Raw genomic sequence first — 19,520 nt, 5'->3', positions numbered from 1 at the left:
GACGTGAGCCCTAGAACAGAGGATATGAGGTATAACCAGACCTATCCCTCCTGGCGTATTTTTCAAAGTGGACTGAAACCACCATACTGCATACAGACTCAGGAGACCTGGGCCAGAGAGTCCCAGCTCTGCCCCAAACTCTCTGGTGACCCATTGTGTCTCTCTGAACCTCTGCTCTCTCACCTGTACAGTAGGGGGTGAGAATAATAATTAAACTTCCTTGAGCACTTGCTGTATGGCAAGCACTGCTCCAACCTACTTAATCGATTCTCTAGAACCAGGGGTCAGCAAACTGTGGCCCGTGGGTCAAATCTGGCCCCTCACCTGTTGGTAAATAAATAGCCTGCAAACTAAGAAAGATTCTCACATTTTTAAATGGCGAAGATATTAAAAGGATGATATTTCATGACACATGAAAACGATGATATTCAAATTTCAGCGCCCGGGACGCCTGGGTGGCTCAGTCGGTTAAGTGTCCGACTTCGGCTCAGGTCATGACCTTGTGGTCTGTGAGTTTGAGCCTCGAATCAGGCTCTCTGCTGTCAGCCCAGAGACAGATCCTCTGTCCCCCCTTCTCTCTGCCCCTCCTCCACTCATGCTCTCTCTCAAAAATAAACTTAAAAAAAATTTTTTTTAATTTCAGTGTCCGTAAATAAAGTTTTATTGCAACACAGCCATGCACATTCATTTCAGTTTATGACTATTTCCAGAGCAGCTGTAACAAAGACCTTACGGCCTACAAAGCTGAAAATATTTACTAACTGGCTCTAAACACTTTTCAAAGGTTGCTGATTCCTACCTCAAACCACCCTCCCCGTGGGCACTTTTTTTTTTTTTTTTTTATCCCCACGTAACAAATACGGAAGCTGAGATCCAGAAAGGTTAAGAAAACTACCAGGGGGGCCCAGCTGGGAGTAGGAGGTCTGAGCTAAGTGAGGGCACCTGTATCCAATCCACCCACTCCAATGAGCTGCCCGCCATATGTGAGGCCCTCTAAGCAGTGGGTGTGATGGCATTGCTTGGCAAACTGCAGAGAAGGATAGAAACGATAGGTGCCTCCCTAACCCGGCGGTCATCAGTGACTGATTCTACACCACCTCTCAGATTAAAAGGCCCCAATACCTTACACATACCTTATCCAGCCCAAAGATCTTCTGATTTAAACTAGCAATTTTCAGGGGCACCTGGGTGGCTCAATCGGTTAAGCATCTGACTTCGGCTCAAGTCATGATCTCACGGTTTGTGAGTTTGTGCCCCACATCAGGCTCTCTGCTGATAGCTCGGAGCCTGGAGCCCACTTTAGGTTCCGTGTCTCCCTCTCTCTGCCCCTCCCATACTCACATGCACTCTCTCTCTCTCTCTCTCTCTCAAAAAATAAATACATGTTTAAAACAAATTTTTTTAACTAGTGATTTTTCAGGGACCCTGGATGGCTCAGTGGGTGAAGCATCCGACTTGGTTTCAGCTCAGGCCATGATCTCATTGTTCATGGGTTCAAGCCCCGTATTGGCTCTGCACTTGGGATTCTCTGTCTCCCCCTCTCTCTGCCCCTCCCCTGCTTGTAGTGATTTTCCACAAACTTTTACTTCAGAGGCAGAGGGTTGGCTTAACCACACTCTGTTCATGGCCTGTTATAATTCATATTTGCAGAGTCATGTGCTTGGCTTCATTCATTCATTCATTCATTCTCTTTCATTCTCTTTCATTCCCAAGCCTATGTCCATATGATAGGATCTATCATTCTGTTTGCTGAGTTCTTGCAGAATGGGTAGTGTTATTTTATATGTATGTGGTTTTTTATTTACTTAAATGGTATTGTGTCATTTCTTCTTGTGCCCTACTTTCCCCCTTGGCAACATTTTTGCCCTGGACCCTACCTATTGAGGTACAACACGCACACAACAGTAAAATGTGAACTGTACCCTGGTCTTAAATATAAAACTCGATGTTTTATCCATAAATCTCCCTGAGTAATCACCATCACCATCACAAGAGGACATGTTTCCAGCCCTCTAAAAGAGTCCCTCGGGCCCCTGCCCGTCTAGGGTCTATTCCCTTCCCCCATCTGCTGCCAGAGGTAACCACTCTTCCAGCTTCAACTTGTTCTTGAACTTCATCTGCGTGGAATCAGATGGTAATTCTCCTTTCATGCGCTACTTCTTTCACTCGGCTTGTCTGGGAGATCTGTACATATGGTGTGGGTAGTAGTAGTTTGCTCTTGGGAACTGCTGGGTAGCAGGAAGTTTTTAAGATCCAGCCACGCGGCTCTGTGTACACCCAGCTGTTACTTTTCGCTGCCGCTCCACGGCACATCCACCCCATTTTACCTTTCCAGCCATCCAGCAAGGGCACACCTCGGCGACCACCCTCATCCACTTCCCCTTACGGAGCTGTGTGTGCATTTCACTGGGATGAATACCTAGGAGCGGAATTGCTGAGGGACAGGGTCAGGCTGAAACTGACAGGTTCAACCGAAGCAGGATCTGGGTGGGAGAAGGCAGAGCTGCTCTGCTGGTCTTCCCCTGACCCCATTCTCCCCTCCCCCTTCCCGTCTAGAAAACCTTTCAGCTCCTCCTCTGTGTCCTCTTGCGGGACCCCGCTAAGCGCCTTGCTTCCTGAATGTCTCTGCCTCCGTGGCAGCCGCGCCATCCTCCTGCATTATAACAAGACGATAATCAATGAACTGCTAACTCTATTGCAATAAAGGAGCGAGCCCAACCTTATATAATTCTTTTTAATTGTTTTCTCACATTACAAGGGTTTTTTTTTTTTTTTTTGCTAAACTTATTCCGCCATAAGTTATGTCGTTTAATTTCTCAAAGTGCTAATAATTTAATTGCTTCCTTCCTGCGCACAAAGTGCCTGTACTGTCCTCCCTCCCCAGCGCAGAGATTATAAAACGGAGTTGGCAGGAATACCTAAGAGGGGAGTCTTTTTGGCGGCAGGATTTGATGGGAAGCAGCTTTCTCAGAAGTCAGTGTGTGGGACTGGGAACCTGGCTTCGGACTTCAAAGGGGCATGGGGCCCAGCCAAGCCTGCCTGCTCGCTGCTAGCTCGAGGGGGTTTGTGATAATCACAGGGGAGGGGAGAGGGGAAGAGCTGAGATTAGAGGGGCAGGATGAGGTAAGGGAGCCCTGAACAACACAGGGTTCCGGGTTCAGAAAGGCTGTCAGGGAGGCTGGAATCCATTTCCAGCAGGAAGGATTTAGATCAGATCCCACACATTCTTGACAGCCAGGACTCTGAGGAGCTGCCTGGACCAGGGCAGGGTGGGGAGGTGACATCTACTAAGAGGAACTAGCACTTATGGAACCCCTCACTGGCAGCCTGACACTGTATTCCCCTAGGTCACCGCATTTTGTCTTGACACCCCACTCTCTGAGGTAGATACTCGTATTAGCCACTCTTTGACAGATGAGGAAACTGAGGCAAAGAGACGTTCGTTTTCTCGGGTCCTCATAGCTTGCTGGTGGCAGAGCAAGGAGAGTCAGCCTCCAAAGTCCACGCTTTCATCAGCCACGTGGTAATGCCTCCACCATCTGTCTGAGTGGAATGATGACGTCACAGCTTCTGTGGCAAGATGGGGGGAGGTAGGGGGCCTCGGAGGGCAGGACTAGGGATGAGCTCCAAGGCCGCGCTCTCCCCCCGCCCCTCTTGCCCAAAGTCTGATCCTCAGAATTGCTTTAACAGCCCCCCACCTCCACACCCTCACTGTCAATGACTCCACATTACCTGCAGGATACAAGGTCCTTAACGAGGTCTCCTCTATAGAATGTTCACACTCCCCAGCCCCACTTTTAATGCCCCAAACTCCATTTCCCTGGGACCCATCTTTCCTTTTGGGCTTCTGCGCCTTTATAAATGCTGCTTCTTCAACCTGGACCTATCTTCCCTCCCCTACGGATGAAATTTCACGAGGTCCGGCTCAAATGCTGCCCCCATTCCCCGCCCCCTTCCCCAAACCTCCCGGGACACTTGGAGCACACCTCTCTGGGAAGGACACCTGGTCGCCTGTACTGCCGGCATGAGCTTGCTCAGTTGTCTCCCCCGGTTACTTACTAGCTCTGTGCCTCCAGGAAACACCTCTCTGATCCTCGCCTGTGCGGTGTGGAACGAGTAACACACATGAGACGTTTAGCCAGGTACTGGGTGAGCACCGAAAGAAAGGTTCGCTGTTATTTTTGGCTGTCGTGGACTATTGTGTTCCCTTCTCCTTATGTAGTAGTTGCTTAATAAGTAAATAAAATGGGTAAAATAGCTAATCAATTAATTACCTCCCACCTCCTCCCTCCTCCAGCCCCAGAAATGAGGCTGTGCGTCCAAGTTTGGGACCCCAAATGTAGCATCTCTTTTGTTGTTTCCGCTAGCTGTGTACTTTCTCTGGAAAGCACAGCTTTCAGGGTTCCACATAAATGAATACCTTGTCCCCAGTCTCCCTCCTCTCCACAAAGCGGGCAGCAGAGGGCATCCTGAACCAGCAACCACAGGCATGGACCGTTGTCCAGAATGTCCTGCCTCCAGATTTGGAGAACCCAGATCTTTGCCCCCACAGGGCCGTCCCTCTTGTTTTTTCTATTCTTTCTCTGACTCTGGTTACAATCTCTATTATCTGAAACCAATTGAGTGCTTAATCAGGACTCTGCCCCCTTGCCCCGCTCCTCAGGATGGGGGTGTCTGGGACAAGTTACACATCTCCTGTTCTCAGTCTGTTGAGTCCATTCACACAAGGGAAAGAGCACTAGACAGAACCAGAGATGTTCTGGTTCCATCATTCCTGGCTGTGTGACCTTGGGCAAGTTACTTGACCTCTCTGAATCCCCAGGTTGCAGTGTGATACTGTAGGGAGATGGGTGAGACTTGGCAGTGCAAAGCCAGCCAGAGGTTAGCCTGATGGGCCCCCTTCCCTGCCTGCCCTGGGAGACTGGGTGAGGCAGGATCAGAGCTAAATGCCTTGGGGTCTCCAGAGTTCGAGATCCTGAGGGGACCAGGGAAGAGGGGTGGGATACAGAGCCACCCACATGACCCTGGCCGTGGAAAGGTGGGGAACTCGGAGGGCATGGGCAGACGCCCTCCTGCCAGGGGGACCTCTGTGACAAGGCACCCTCAGTGGGGCTCTGGGCTGCCATTTCCCTCTCACAAGCCGTTGCTGGAATCGGGTTTGAACAAAAGGCACAACTTGCTTCCCCAGCGCTGTCTGAGCAGAGCAAGTAGGCTTTGCAACTCCTAGAGAGGGAACGGGAGGGACCCAGCATCTCAAGTCCCCCTTGTGTGTGTCAGGACGGACACACACACATCGGTGTGGCCGTAAACTCTCCATCCTCGGCAGAAAGCAGCAGAGAACAAATGAGAGCCCGACACCCCACAACGTGGGTGTGAGGGGCCCAGTGTGGAAGGACCTCCAGGAAGAGCCAGTGTTGAGCAGGGGGCTCAGAACCTCTTCGGGCTAGAATTGGGGACGCCCCCTCCGGGAGTGGCTCCCCACCCTCCTGTTGGCATATACCCTGCCCGGGCTGCCTCGGTGCCTCAAACTTGAGACTTGAGTTATGAAAAATGTTATTATTATAACATTGCTCTGCCACTCCCCGCCCACCTCCCCGACCAGACAGGAAGTCTCTGGCAGGTAGAGGCCTGTTTTACGTCTCCATGGACAAACCCCTTCCCCCAGCACCCACTCACTTCTTCATTCACAAATATTTATTGGCTTCTGAAATCAGACAAGCCTGGGTTTATAGGCTGGCGCTGCCCCTTCCCAGCTGGGTGACCTCAGGCAAATTCCCTCTCCTCACCGAACCTGTGCGCTCCCACCTATATGTAATTAGGGGATAATGACAGACCCTCCTGCCCCCCACCCACAGAGTGTTTGAGAGGATTAAATTATTCTATGCAGGTTTAGAATAATGTCTGGCACCTAGTAAGCTCTCAGTAAACGTTAGCTGTTTCTATTTTACGTACAACACTCTCCCCATAGCGGAGAATGTCAGTCTTCCCTGCCAGAGGGCAAACTCAACCCCCAGAAGGAACTCCATGAATGTGTGTTGAATGAATGAATGAATGAATGAACCAACGAACGAATGAATGAGGGAGGACAAGGCTGGCACTATGAGTATGAGCTTTCAAGAGTTGTTGCCAGGGGCACCTGGGTGGCGCAGTCGGTTAAGCGTCCGACTTCAGCCAGGTCACGATCTCGCGGTCCGTGAGTTCGAGCCCCGCGTCGGGCTCTGGGCTGATGGCTCAGAGCCTGGAGCCTGTTTCCGATTCTGTGTCTCCCTCTCTCTCTGCCCCTCTCCCATTCATTCTCTGTCCCAAAAATAAATAAACGTTGAAAAAAAAAATTAAAAAAAAAAAAAAAGAGTTTTTGCCAGTGCTGTTCAAGATGGTCTCCTGGGGTGGACCACAACAGTGACCATTCCCTACTTGGTCCCCAGGAAGTGCCACTCAGGCGTCTTCTGCTCATCTCTCTGACTCTTGGCTGGGCTTTTTTTAATTAATTAATTTTTAAATTTACACCCAAATTAGTTAGCGTCTAGTGCAACAATGATTTCAGGAGTAGATTCCTTAATGCCCCTTGCCCATTTAGCCCATCCCACACCCCCTCCAGTAACCCTCTGTTTGTTCTCTATATTTATGAGTCTCTTCTGTTTTGTCCCCCTCCCTGTTTTTAGATTATTTTTGTTTCCCTTCCCTTATGTTCATCTGTTTTGTATCTTAAAGTCCTCAGACGAGTGAAGTCATACGATATTTGTGTCTCTCTGACCAATTTCACTTAGCATAATACCCTTCAGTTCCATCCACGTAGTTGCAAATGGCAAGATTTCATTCTTTTTGATTGCCGAGTAATACTCCATTGTATAGGTATACCCCGTCTTCGTTATCCATTTATCCATCGATGGACATTTGGGCTCTTTCCATACTTTGGCTATCGTTGATAGTGCTGCTGTAAACATTGGGGTGCATGTGTCCCTTCGAAACAGCACACCTGTATCCCTTGGATAAATACCTAGTAGTGCAATTGCTGGGTCGTAGGGTGGTTCTATTTTTAATTTTTTGAGGAACCTCCATACTGTTTTCCAGAGTGGCTGCACCACTTTGCATTCCCACCAGCAGTGCAAAAGAGTTCCTCTTTCTCCGCATCCTCGCCAACATCTGTCGTTGCCTGAGTTGTTAATTTTAGCCATTCTGACAGGTGTGAGGTGGTATCTCATGGTGGTTTTGATTTGTATTTCCCTGGGGATGAGTGATGTTGAGCATTTTTTCATGTGTCGTTTGGCCATGCATGTCTTTTGCCCATTTCTTCACTGGATTATTTGTTTTTTGGGTGTTGAGTTTGATAAGTTATTTATAGATTTTGGATCCTAACCCTTTATCCGATGTGTCATTTGCAAATATCTTCTCCCATTCTGTTGGTTGCCTTTTAGTTTTGCTGATTGTTTCCTTCTTGGCTGTTCTTTAAGGCAAGTTTCCTAAGTGTCTCCAGCTGCCTGGCCTCCCCAGTGAGGGTGCAGGAATTAGGAGGGGAGCACAGTCCCCTTGAACCCCTTCTTTCTAGGTGGTGGAGGGCTGGCCGGGGGCTGACTCCAGTGACACGGTGGCTGAGCTGTCACTTTGCATCCTGTGGACTCAGGACCCGGTGTGTGGTGATGGGCAGGGCTCTTCCCCGAGGATTCTGATTCGCTTCCCCATCTCATCCTTAAGTCAGGCTTCAGGAAAGTAAGAGATGGTGTATTTGGAGCGCATCCCCTCCTGCAGGTTCCTCACTCCTCTGTACCCCGGAGGGCCCTGGGAAGAAGCTTGGAACTAGAGCCAGATGGCCAAGCCACATAGAAGAAAAGCCCCTGCCCCTTTGTCACCTAACTCTCCACCCCACCCTCCAGCTTTCCTGACCTGGGGAAGATACACCTGCAAGGGTCCTTCTCGGCTTCCTGGGCAGGCAGGGTTCCTGCTGGCAAGATGGGTCATGGGCTGCCTCTGCCCTTGACTTGCCCAGAGATAGTCGGCCCCTTCCATTGGGCTGCCCAACCTCCAACACGGACTCCTACTCTCTGTGAATTATGTCCTCCATCTACACTCGAGAGCAAGGCTCAGCAAACTTTTTCGGTCAAAGGACAGAGAATAAATAACATAGGCTTTGAGAATCAGACACACTGTCTTTCCTGCAATACTCAATTCCTCTGTTGCAGCACAAAAGCAACCAGACAACATGTAACCCGGTAAGTGTGACTGTGTCCCAATGAAACTACTTAGAGTCACTAAAATTTGAATTCCTTATCTTTTGCATGTCCTAAATGTTGTTTTTCTTTAGCTGCTTTCTAGTCATTGAAAAAAGGTGAGGGGACGCCTGGGTGGCCCAGTCGCTGAAGCGTCCGACACTTGGTTTCGGCTCAGGGCATGATCTCACGGTTCATGAGTTCAAGCCCCGAACTAGGCTCTGCACTGACAGTGCGGAGCCTGCTTAGGATTCTCTCTCTCTCCCTCTCTCTCTGCCCCTCCGACTTGCTGTCTCTGTCTGTCTCAAATGAGTAAGTAAACTTTTAAAAACTTAAAATATTAAAAGAAAAGAAAAGAAAAAAGGTGAGAACCCTTCATAGCTTGCAGACCACACAAAAACAGGCACTGGGCCCGATGTAGCCCACAGGCCATAGTTTCCCAAGCCTCCCCTCAGAGACTCTGGTCCTTCCATATCTCTCCAGCGAGCATCCCCTGGCCACAAACTCAGTTCCGGGGGCCGCACAAAGCAGCTTCAGCAGGCCCTTTGCAAAGCGCTAACTGTTCCAGGGACTGGACGGGGCACCACACAGGGGTACAGAAAAGGAGTGGGGCACCCAGCCTGCCCCTCAGGAACTTCTAATCCAATGGGGGTGTCCAAGACAAGTCCAAGGAGGAGTCTAACACAGATGGATAAAGATCAGGGTCATGAGAGAGAACTTAACCTTATCCAGGGAACAAGCAAGTTCTGGCAACGTGCTTGGAAAAGTTGAGGGAAAATAACCAGCTCTCTGGGAGAAGAAATGTACCAGGAAAGACCTCATGGAGGAAATGACTTTGGAGATGGACTGGAGAACAGGAACTCCAGGAATGAAGAGGTCACCTCCACACAAAGGGCACCCTCTGGCTTTTGCACAAAAACACTGAGAATGTGTAGCCACGCCTCATACCCATAATGCCATCACTGGACGGTAGGCTATTTGGGGCAGGGGTGGGGGCCTCACTCATTTCTTAGCCTCTGGATCCCCCCAAAAATGTGTTTCGTTTGTCTGTTTTTTATTTTGTAGTAATTCTTGCTCCCAAAGAAAGGAATCTCTCTCTTTTTTTTAAGTTATTTATTTATTTATTTATTTAGAGAAGGAGAGAGAGAGCGCATGCAGGGGAGGGGCAGAGAGACAGAGTCCCAAGCAGGCTCCACACTCTCAGTGCAGAGCCTGATGCAGGGCTCGATCCCACAAACCATGGGATCATGACCTGAGCTGAGACCAAGAGTCGGATACTTAATCGACCGAGCCACCCAGGCGCCCCTCCAAGAACATGTTCTTCGTACAAAGTGTGTTTTAGTAAATGTCTGCTGAGATTGAAAAGAGGGTGGGGATGGGAGAGCGGATGACAAAGATTTGATGGAAATTGAACCAACTAGACTGTGTTGTTTCCTCCATTATCTCCAACTCCCCAGGTTCCAGAAAGGCCTTCCCCAGGAATGTGCCGGCTGTCTTGGGCACAACCTAAGAGGCTCTTAGAGGGGGGCTCCTCATTCTGGGAGAGTTACTGCCGCCTTCTGACTTCTTGAAAACAAGAAGGGAAGCAGCAACTACTACTGCCCGTGTGTGTCCACACACACACACACACCGACCCACAAACCCCCCCTTCTCTGACAGCCACCTCCTGCCTCTTAACTGGACAGCCCACTTCTCTGCCAAAAAAAATGTGAAGTCTCTGAGACATCCCAACAGCCGCAGCAGACTGGGCTCTAGAGGCCGCAAAGCCGACTCCCCTAGGACCCACAAGAGCCTGATCACCAATACCCAGTGAATGAGATGGGTCACTCCCTTGAAGCTGGCAAACCAGAATCATGGCTGACAGCTACTGATGCATGCCCAAGGTAGCAGCACGCAGGAGAAGTGGGAGGAATAGTCGGGACAGATTGAAAAGAGCCCTTACCACCACCCCCACACCACTGGTTTTCTCCTCCTCACCCTGGTTGCCAGGGCTGACTGACCTCCCCAGAGGAATTCTCAGGGGACTGGGACTCCACCCCTCCCACCACCCACCGCCAGTGCCCTTGACCCCGAAGCTAGCCCACCACCCACCACTGCCCACAGGATGTGCTGCCTATCCAAGGTCAGTCCGTACACTGAGAGCCTGAAGAGGAGGAGGCAATGAAGTGAGGGTGTAGGAAAAGGGACGGCCACGTGTGCCCATGCACACATGCACGTATGTGCACAAACATACAAAGAGAGACTGGGAAATGGCTTGTCCTGTTAACTTGGCATTTACTACACATTATCTCCAGGGCTTTCCCTCCTATAAGGTCATTGACATCAAGAGCCAAGGGAGATCTTATTATCCCCCATTGTACAGATGAGGATACTGAGGTTCAAAGAGATTACTTGATGGGAATGCAAACTGGTGCAACCACTCTGGAAAACAGAATGGAGATTCCTCAAAAAACTAAAAAGAGAACTACCCTACGACCCAGCAATTGCACTACTAGGTATTTATCCAAGGGATACAGGTGGGCTGTTTCGAAGGGACACATGCTCCCCAATGTTTATAGCAGTGCTATCGACCACAGCCAAAGTATGGAAAGAGCCCAAATGTCCAACAACAGATGAATGCATAAAGAAGATGTGGTATATATATATACAATGGAGTATTACTCGGCAATCAAAAAGAACGAAATCTTGCCTTTTGCCACTACGTGGAAGGAACTAGAGGGTATTATGCTAAGCGAAATTAGAGAGACACAAATATCATATGACTTCACTCGTCTGAGGACTTTAAAATACAAAACAGATGAACATAAGGGAAGGGAAGCAAAACTAATATAAAAACAGGGAGGTGGACAAAACATAAAAGACTCTTAAACATAGAGAACAAACAGAGGGTTACTGGAGGGGTTGAGGGAGGGAGATGGGCTAAATGGGTAAGGGGCATTAAGGAATCTACTCCTGAAATCATTGTTGTACCATATGCTAACTAACCTGGATGTAAATTATAAAAAATAAATAAATTATAGAAAGAAACAAAGAGATTACTTGACTCACCCAGATCACAAAGCCAATCAGAGGCACAACCAGAATCTGGATCTAGGCCTACTTCCCAACCCATGCCGCTAACCCCAGAGTCAGTCTATGATTGTGCCTAGGGCTCCAGCAAAACAGAGGTGCCACGTCTTTTTTTCTTTTAAATGCTTTGGTATTGGTGGTCAGGATAAAAATTGAGGCGCCTGGCTGGCTCAGTTTGGTTGAGCGTCCGACTTCAGCTCAGGTCATGATCTCGTGGTCTGTGAGTTCGAGCCCCATGTCAGGCTCTGTGCTGACAGCTCAGAGCCTGGAGCCTGCTTCGGATACCGTGTCTCCCTCTCTCTCTGCCCCTCCCCTGCTCACATTCCATCTCTCTCCCGCTCTCAAAAATAAACACTAAAAAAAAAAATAGAAAGATAAAAATCAAATCTTGTCTGGACTTCCTCTAAGTTATTCAATGGTTTCTATTGTTTGTATTTTTAATTGTGTGGCATGGGACAAGGGGCACAACCGGTGTATCTTAACAATACACAGAACAACCTCCAGAAGTTCTGGTCCTGATGCATAAATTGTTTCTACTACAGAACTAGTAGTTTGGGGGCGCCTGGGTGGCGCAGTCGGTTAAGCGTCCGACTTCAGCCAGGTCACGATCTCGCGGTCCGTGAGTTCGAGCCCCGCGTCGGGCTCTGGGCTGATGGCTCAGAGCCTGGAGCCTGTTTTCGGTTCTGTGTCTCCCTCTCTCTCTGCCCCTCCCCCATTCATGCTCTGTCTCTCTCTGTCCCAAAAATAAATAAACGTTGAAAAAAAAAATTAAAAAAAAAAAAAAAAAAAGAACTAGTAGTTCTACTAGAACAATTGCTTCTCTGGTTGTGCCAGACTCTGTCGGGATGAAGTGTCTTTGCTGGTGATACACTCAGGCCTCCGTGCTCACAATTCCACACCATTTGTGTAAACAAAGGAGAGGAGATTAAAGTATGTGTGTGAGGTCTGTATTTGCTGCTGCTGTGTGCGTGTGTGTGTGTGTGTGTGTGTGTGTGTGTGTATACACATGCATGGTCCAGGTCACCAAGAACACACAAGAAAGTGAACATCTTGGATGCCCCTAGGAAGGCAAAATGGGTTGCCAGGACAGAGATGATAAAATCCCACCAGAGAATATTACATGACTTGGGGATTTTGTACCATATGGATGTCTTACCTATTCAAAGAAAGAAAGAAACGCCTTACAACATTTACTACCTCGTTTTAAGCAAAAACAACAGAATTCAGTAGCTTCTGTTTCCAACTCTGAAGACGTACCTGGGACAAAAAACAAAAACAAAAACAAGGGTCTGGTCACTGCCTTGTAGTAATGCAGACAGAAAAATACAGAGAACCAAATACAATTTGAAACATCACCAAATGAGATCCATGCAGAGTGAGGAAGTCAGGAAAGTGAGAGGGAGGGAAGTGGGCAGAGAAGAGAACTGGTACCAACTAGGGAGGCAGGGGAAGGGGCGCCAGAGGCCAAGCCCCTCCCAGCAGGAGTTTGCATGGAGGGTTGGGGGGTTGGGGGGAGAGACGTTTAAAGCGAGGAGCCCAGCCGGTGATTCCTGAAATACACCAGTAAATCCAAACAGAAGAAGGAGGTGGAGCCACGGAAAACCAGCCCCTCACACATCACTGGAACTTCAGGGGACCCTTTGCCAATCTGGGACTCGGTTTCTTTGTCTATAAAATGAAGGGTTTGGCCCAGAAAGATCTCCAGGTGCCTCACAGCTCTAATATTCTCTGATTTGATGGCTGCAGCCTCTGGAAACACGCATAAAATAGATTAGTTTTAAGCAGTAGTAAAAACAAAACTGAAGATCAGATTTATCATTTTAATTAAATATACTTTACATTCTCAATTTCTAGGGAGCAAAATGCTACCCCCCCCCATCAGTTTTCCCTTTGTGGGAGACATTCATGTCTGATGCGCAATTTAAGAAAATGCCGAAGCACCCCCTAAGAAGATCCGCAATTAACAAGACCCTAACAGGTATTTCTTATCAGGAGAGTGGGACTTGTGGGGGGCGGGGGAGAACATAAAAAGGAAATGTCAAGGGTGGGGGTCAGATGGGGTCAGGGTGTGGAGCACTAGGGATCCGCTGCTAAGAACAACTTGCTTTTGTCTCCTGTCTGCTCTCTACTCCCAGACGTGGCAGCCACCCCTGGAACTGGGTGGAGCTTGGAGGGGAATCGGGAGCTAGGAGTTTGGTCCCCTCCCCTGATGACAAAAGTGAATTGCTCTCTGAACTTTAAAGTGCTCAACTATAAAATGGAACCAGGGGCGCCTGGGTGGCCCAGTCGGTTAAGCGTCAGACTTCGGCTCAGGTCATGATCTCGTGGCTCGTGGGTTCGAGCCCCGCGTCAGCTCTGTGCGGACAGCTCGGAGCCTGGAGCCTGCTTGGGATTCTGTATCTCCCTCTCTCTCTGACCTTTCCCCGTTCCTGCTCTATCTCTGTCTCAAAAATAAATAAACGTTAAGAAAAAAATAGATAAACAAAATGGAACTAAAAATACCAGTTTCAAGGAGGGCCTGGCAAATGTAAGATAACATATCTGAAAAGGCTTAGGAAAACAATAAAGCATAAAGCCTGTGTGCGAACACCATATTTTGGAAATTTAAACTGGGATTCCGAATGCCTGGTCGCCCCCCTCCTCCCCGGGTTAGGTATTGTGTCCTCTCTGAAAAGGCTTAGGAAAATAAAGCATAAAGCCTGTGTGCGAACACCATATTTTGGAAATTCAAACTGGGATTCCGAATGCCTGGTCATCCCCCCTCCTCCCCGGCTTAGGTATTGTGTCCTCTCAGCAGGCGCCCCCCTACCGTCCTTCCTCTCGGCCACGTACTTTCTCCACCCAGGCACTTGGTCCCCACAGAGAGAGAAGAAAACAGAGCTCCACCCAGAGGGAGGGTCATTTCCTGGGCTCTGGGCTCCGGGCTCCGTGGTCCCAGACCGTAAATTAACAAACATGGCTGTAAATTGCCAGATAAATGTGGGCTGCGGTCACCGGCAGGCGGGACAGATGAGGATCAACAGAAGTAAATCTATAGCAGGGGCTCCCTGAGTCACAGTTTAGCCCTAGGATGCCTCAGGGGCCGCCAGGGGCTGGGGGTGACAGACGAGTTTCTGTTTTGGAGAACAAAAACACTCAGAAATAAAACCAGGAATCCCCACCCCTCTTCCCCCCAAAACAGTCCAGGACGAGTCAAATACCCTGGCTTCTTGCCACAGCCTTAGCGATTTGGGGCATCCCTTCAGTTGCCCATTATTCGTGATGACAAAGAGCAAATATAGACACTCTCAGAGAGACTAAGTGAAATAAAAGACTTTTAATCTTTAAAAGGAAAAATTGCCTTCCCTTGGTAGAGCCCCGCCCAGCAGGAGCTGTGACCATTCATAATTCAAGTCTGCACGCAATTAAAAAGGGGAGCATTCTGGACTCTGCCCAACTGGCACCATTTCCATTCTAATCCTTCGGGCTGCTGACATTTGTCTGTTTGTCTCTCTTTGATAAAAAGAGGGGGTAAAAATCAAAAAGGGGGAAAAAAAAGAATCTTCTATCCTGAAGCTTTCAGACAGGGCCTGAACTTGAGCTGGGGCACTTGGTCTATAAGTAGTGGGTTGAAAGCTAAATTAATAGGGGAAGAGACCGAACAGGACAAGGAAGGCTTTGCATTCTGGGGGAGTCCCGAGCAGCTGCAGGGAGCAAATAGGAAAAGCTGAAGTCACCAGAACCTTCTAAAAATAAACATTACTCTCCTCGGGGCACCCTTGGTCTCTCTTTGGCCTTCCAGACTCTTCCCAGTATTAGGCTCAACCTTTCTTCTTGGGACAATATTCCAGATGAAAGGAGGATACATGTATTCAGCCTTGTTTAAAAATATTGAAATGCTAGGGGCGCCCGGATGGCTCAGTGGGTTAAGCGTCCCACTTTGGCTCAGGTCATGATCTTGTGAATTCAAGCCCTGCATGGGGCTCTCTGCTGTCAGTGAGGAGCCTGCTTCGGATCCTTTGTCTCCCACTCTGTCCCTCCCCTGCTCCTCTGTGCGTTCTCTCTCTCTCTTTCTTTCTCTCTCAAAAATAAATAATAATTTCAAAATTATTGTTAATTTTTTTTTAAATACTAAAATATTGAAATGCTAGGGGCGCCTGGGTGGCTCAGTCAGTAGAACATGTGACTCTTGATCTCAGAGTCGTGAGCCTGAGCCCCACATTGGGTGCAGAGTGTAGAGCTTACTCAAAAATATATTTAAATGCTATTCACTGGGTTTGTGACAAGTTCTTATACAGCCCTCCCCCAAAATATGGCTCCCCAGGAGGAATCCTAAAATCAGCCCCTCCCAGGGATTGGATCGGGCCCCAAGGAGGTCACTGTGTCCATCCCTCTCCTCCTGAGGATATCACAGCTGCCACACTCAGATGAGGGTCTTCTGGAGACCTGGACCTCCCACCTCAAATTACTGACTGCCAGCTCCTTCTGTCATAGAAGATCCCCTGGGAGTCAGGCTGGTGTTGATCACCTTCTATTTTTTTTTTTTCCTTAATCTTTATTTAGTTTTGAGAGAGAGAGTGGGGGAGGGGCAGAGAGAGAGAGGGAGACACTGAATCCAAAGAAGGTTCCAGGCTCTGATCTGTCAGCACAGAGCCCCATGTAGGGCTCGATCCCACAGACGTGAGATCATGGCCTGAGCCCAAGTCAGACGCTTAACCGACTGAGCCACCCAGGCGCCTCATCGCCTTCTACTTCTCCCAAAGTTCTTGAGTATAACCCACCCTACAATACCCAAGAGAAAGAGAAGCCTGGTCTCCAAGACTTCATCTTTAGGACTTTTCTCCCAAAACAACTCTCCTCTACCAGGGTGCCCTCTGGAATTGAGCAAGACATCAGCTTTACCAGCACCTTCCCCTTTAGCCTCATATGCTCCCAGCCATCTGACTACAAGGAGGGCTCCCTTTTCTGTGGGGTCACAAGAAAGGTCTCAGGCTAAGTGGAAGGTAGACATGAACGAGGGAAGTGGTTGCAACTCCCACCCCCAATATATCCTCCAAAGTGGATGCCTTTCCGACCACTTAAAAAATTTTCTTTTTTCATGTTTATTTTTAAGAGACAGAGACAGAGACACAGAGCAAGTGGGGGAGGGGCAAAGGGAGAGGGAGACACAGAATCCGAAGCAGGCTCCAGGCTCTGACCCTGACGCAGGGCTCAAACCTATGAACCTCAAGATCATGACCCGAGTCAAAGTCAGACGCTTAACCGACTGAGCCACTCAGGCGCCCCCAACCATTTTTAAGGTAATAGATATTGACAAGATATTTGTAAAGACATCTATGATGAAAGACATTAACACAGTGGTTCTTTTTTTTTTTTATGTTTATTTATTTTTGAGAGAGAGAGCGCGTGTGTGCAAGCGTGAGGGAGCAGGGGAGGGCAGAGAGAGAGGAGGAGAGAGTATCTGAGGCGGGCTCTGCGCTGAGATCAGACAGTCTGACCCGGGCTCGAACTCATGAACCATGAGATTATGACCTGAGCCAAAGTCAGATGCTTAATCTACTGAGCTACCCAGGTGCCCCAGCACAGTGGTTCTTAACCTGGAGGTGGAGGAGGTAGGGGAATCACAGACCTGCTCTGTGATGACCCTGCTAAAAGCCATGGCCCCTCTCCTCAGCAACGAGTACACACACATACACACACCCATGCAGTCAGCTGGCTTCAGTGGGTGGTATGTCCACGGACCTGCTTCAGAACCCCTGTGCTTTGGAGGGATCAGTGTGAGCGCGGGACTGTGAGTCAAGGACAAAAGGATGCCCATGAGTGGTACTTTGTTTTTGGTGGTCCCGCCCCACCAGCCCGTGGGGAAGACCCCATGATTCCCCACCCCTACAGCCTGACCCTGTTCTCTGGTTCATTCTGCCTGGTGACAGCTCTAGTTTGGGAGACACTAAAGGGACATGGGACAACCCTTGACCCTGTTTATCTCATCCATCTGGCCTTACAGAGCTGTCTCCCAGGGCTACCTTCTGAATTCCACCCTTTATGCCCCTGGGACTCTGCACTCTCCCAGGCACTGAGGAAGCCAGGCCTTTGACAATATTTGTGTCCACCCTTCACAGTCTGGCTGGACAGGTCACCCAGCGCCCCACCACGACACTCTCTGAAAGCCGCCTGGGATAGCCAGCTTCTCTGATGGCTCCGGGGCCTCCCTGTCTGATCTAGGTGCCTCTCTCTTCTCCTTCCAGGGTTCAGCCCAGCTCTCTGAATAAGTCCCAGGCTGCTTGTACATGAACATTTGCATTTCTAAAAAACCCACACTGACCAACACTCCTGGGAAACTGGTCAGACTCCAGCCTCAATATACTAGGAAGAAGCATTTACCTGGGCAACCCCCACCCACGGTGTGTTGGGGACATTTCAGGGAGTATGTTGTGCTTCGTCCCCCCCCCCCCCCCCACAGAGGGGACTGTGAACATCCTTAAGCTGAGTTGTGTCCACGTGTCTGTGTCCTGACTCTGGAGAATCCTCCAACCAGCCTGTTGTGTGTTCCCTCAATACATAGTCTCTGTGACAAAGAGTCTGTTTTCGGTGTTCTTGGTCTGTGGAGTAAACCCCTGGGGAGGATGTGTGTTTGCAAAGCCTCAATTTCCTCATGTGTAATGGGGAGAAGATACCTCACAGGATCACTGTGAAAGCTGTACGAGTTAATGCAGGTCAAGCACTGGCCGTGCTCAGAAAACGTTGCTTATCGTGATGTGATTTCCGACAGAAACCTCCAGCCCCTCTATTCCTTCCTTTCCCGAACTAGCTCAAGCCCTGGAAGAGGCTCGAATGTTCCCCTTGGAGTTGTCACTGCTCTGAACCTGGGTGTTGAATCAGAGGCCAGGTGAGGGCAGTGGCAACAGCAGTGATATTTCCTCTGGCTCAGCCAGCATGCTGAGCCAGAGCCGGAAGGGGTTGGGGGTGGCTCTCAGCCGGGACCCCGGAAGGGGAATAGAAAGAGAACACTCACTCCCCAGAGAGCCTGGGGCCCTCCAGAGAAATGCAAAAGCTCAGAACCAGAGAGGCACCCCTAAGAGAGCCCCCCCCCCCCACCCAGAGTGCCTGCTCTGGGACCCCCGGGAACCTTCTTCATTGTCATGGAGACCACATCAGAGCTGCCTTCCAGGAAGAATCCTCCGTCCTCCTCCCCCACTTCTTTTGGCCCTGAGACACAAACTCCTCCCTAAGCTGGTTCCATCCAGCCCAAAGCTGGGATTTGCTTGGGCTTGTCTCTCCTTCTTGGGGCAGGGCTCCTACTAAGCTCGATTAGTTTGGTCTTTATTGCACCTATTCACAGAACTAGTATTTCACGGGACTCTCATAAGCATGAAACAGGCTGGGGGAAGATTCTAAGAGGCAAATGAGACCTGGGTCCTCAGGACCTGGAGAGCTCTCCATACATAAGAATGACTACACCAATGAGGCAGAAGGAAAGGCATCTACAACAGAGATATAGGCAGGAATGTTGTGGGGTCCTTAAGACTCAGTTATCTGTAAGGCTTCCTGGAGGAGAGGGGCAAGAAACATGAGCTTTAAAGGATGGTTGCTTGCGGGGCACCTGGGTGGCTCCATTGGTTGGGCGTCTGACTTTGGCTCAGGTCATGATCACATGGTTTGTGAGTTCGAGCCCCGCGTCAGGTTCTGTGCTGACAGCTCGGAGCCTAGAGCCTGCTTCGGAGTCTGTGTCTCCTTCTCTCTCTGCCCCTCCACAACTTGTGCTCTGTCTCTCAAAAAATAAATAAATGTAAGAAAAAAAATGTTTTAAAGAATGGTCGCTTGGAGAAAAGAGAGAAGTTTATTTTCATTTGCCCACAATGATCTCCTGGAATGAGCACTAAATAAAATAAATAGTCCTGGGGACTAGAGGTTTGGCGTTCTAGTCCGAGTTCTAACCCTGACCAGCTGATAGAGCTTACAGGTATCACTTCCTTCTCTGAAACTCCATTGCCTCACTTGTAAAGTGGGAGTGTTAAATTAGATGAATTTTGTGGTTTGTTTTAAATAAACGCTACCGCCGGCATGGGGCTTGAACTCACAACCCAGAGATCAAGAGCCCCATTGCTCTACCTCCTGAGCCAGCCAGGCACCCCAGGTTAGATGAATTTTGAAAGCAGCCCCAACTGGCCTGGGGTTCAACTAGTCTCTTCTATATATCACAAATCGGCAGGGGGCAAAATCAGGCACTCCTCTTTTTTTTTTTTTAAATGTGTATATTTATTTTAGAGA

The sequence above is a fragment of the Lynx canadensis genome, chromosome E1 (assembly GCF_007474595.2).
Source record: "Lynx canadensis isolate LIC74 chromosome E1, mLynCan4.pri.v2, whole genome shotgun sequence".
NCBI lineage: Eukaryota > Metazoa > Chordata > Mammalia > Carnivora > Felidae > Lynx > Lynx canadensis.
Note: the sequence above shows the minus strand (reverse complement) of the source record.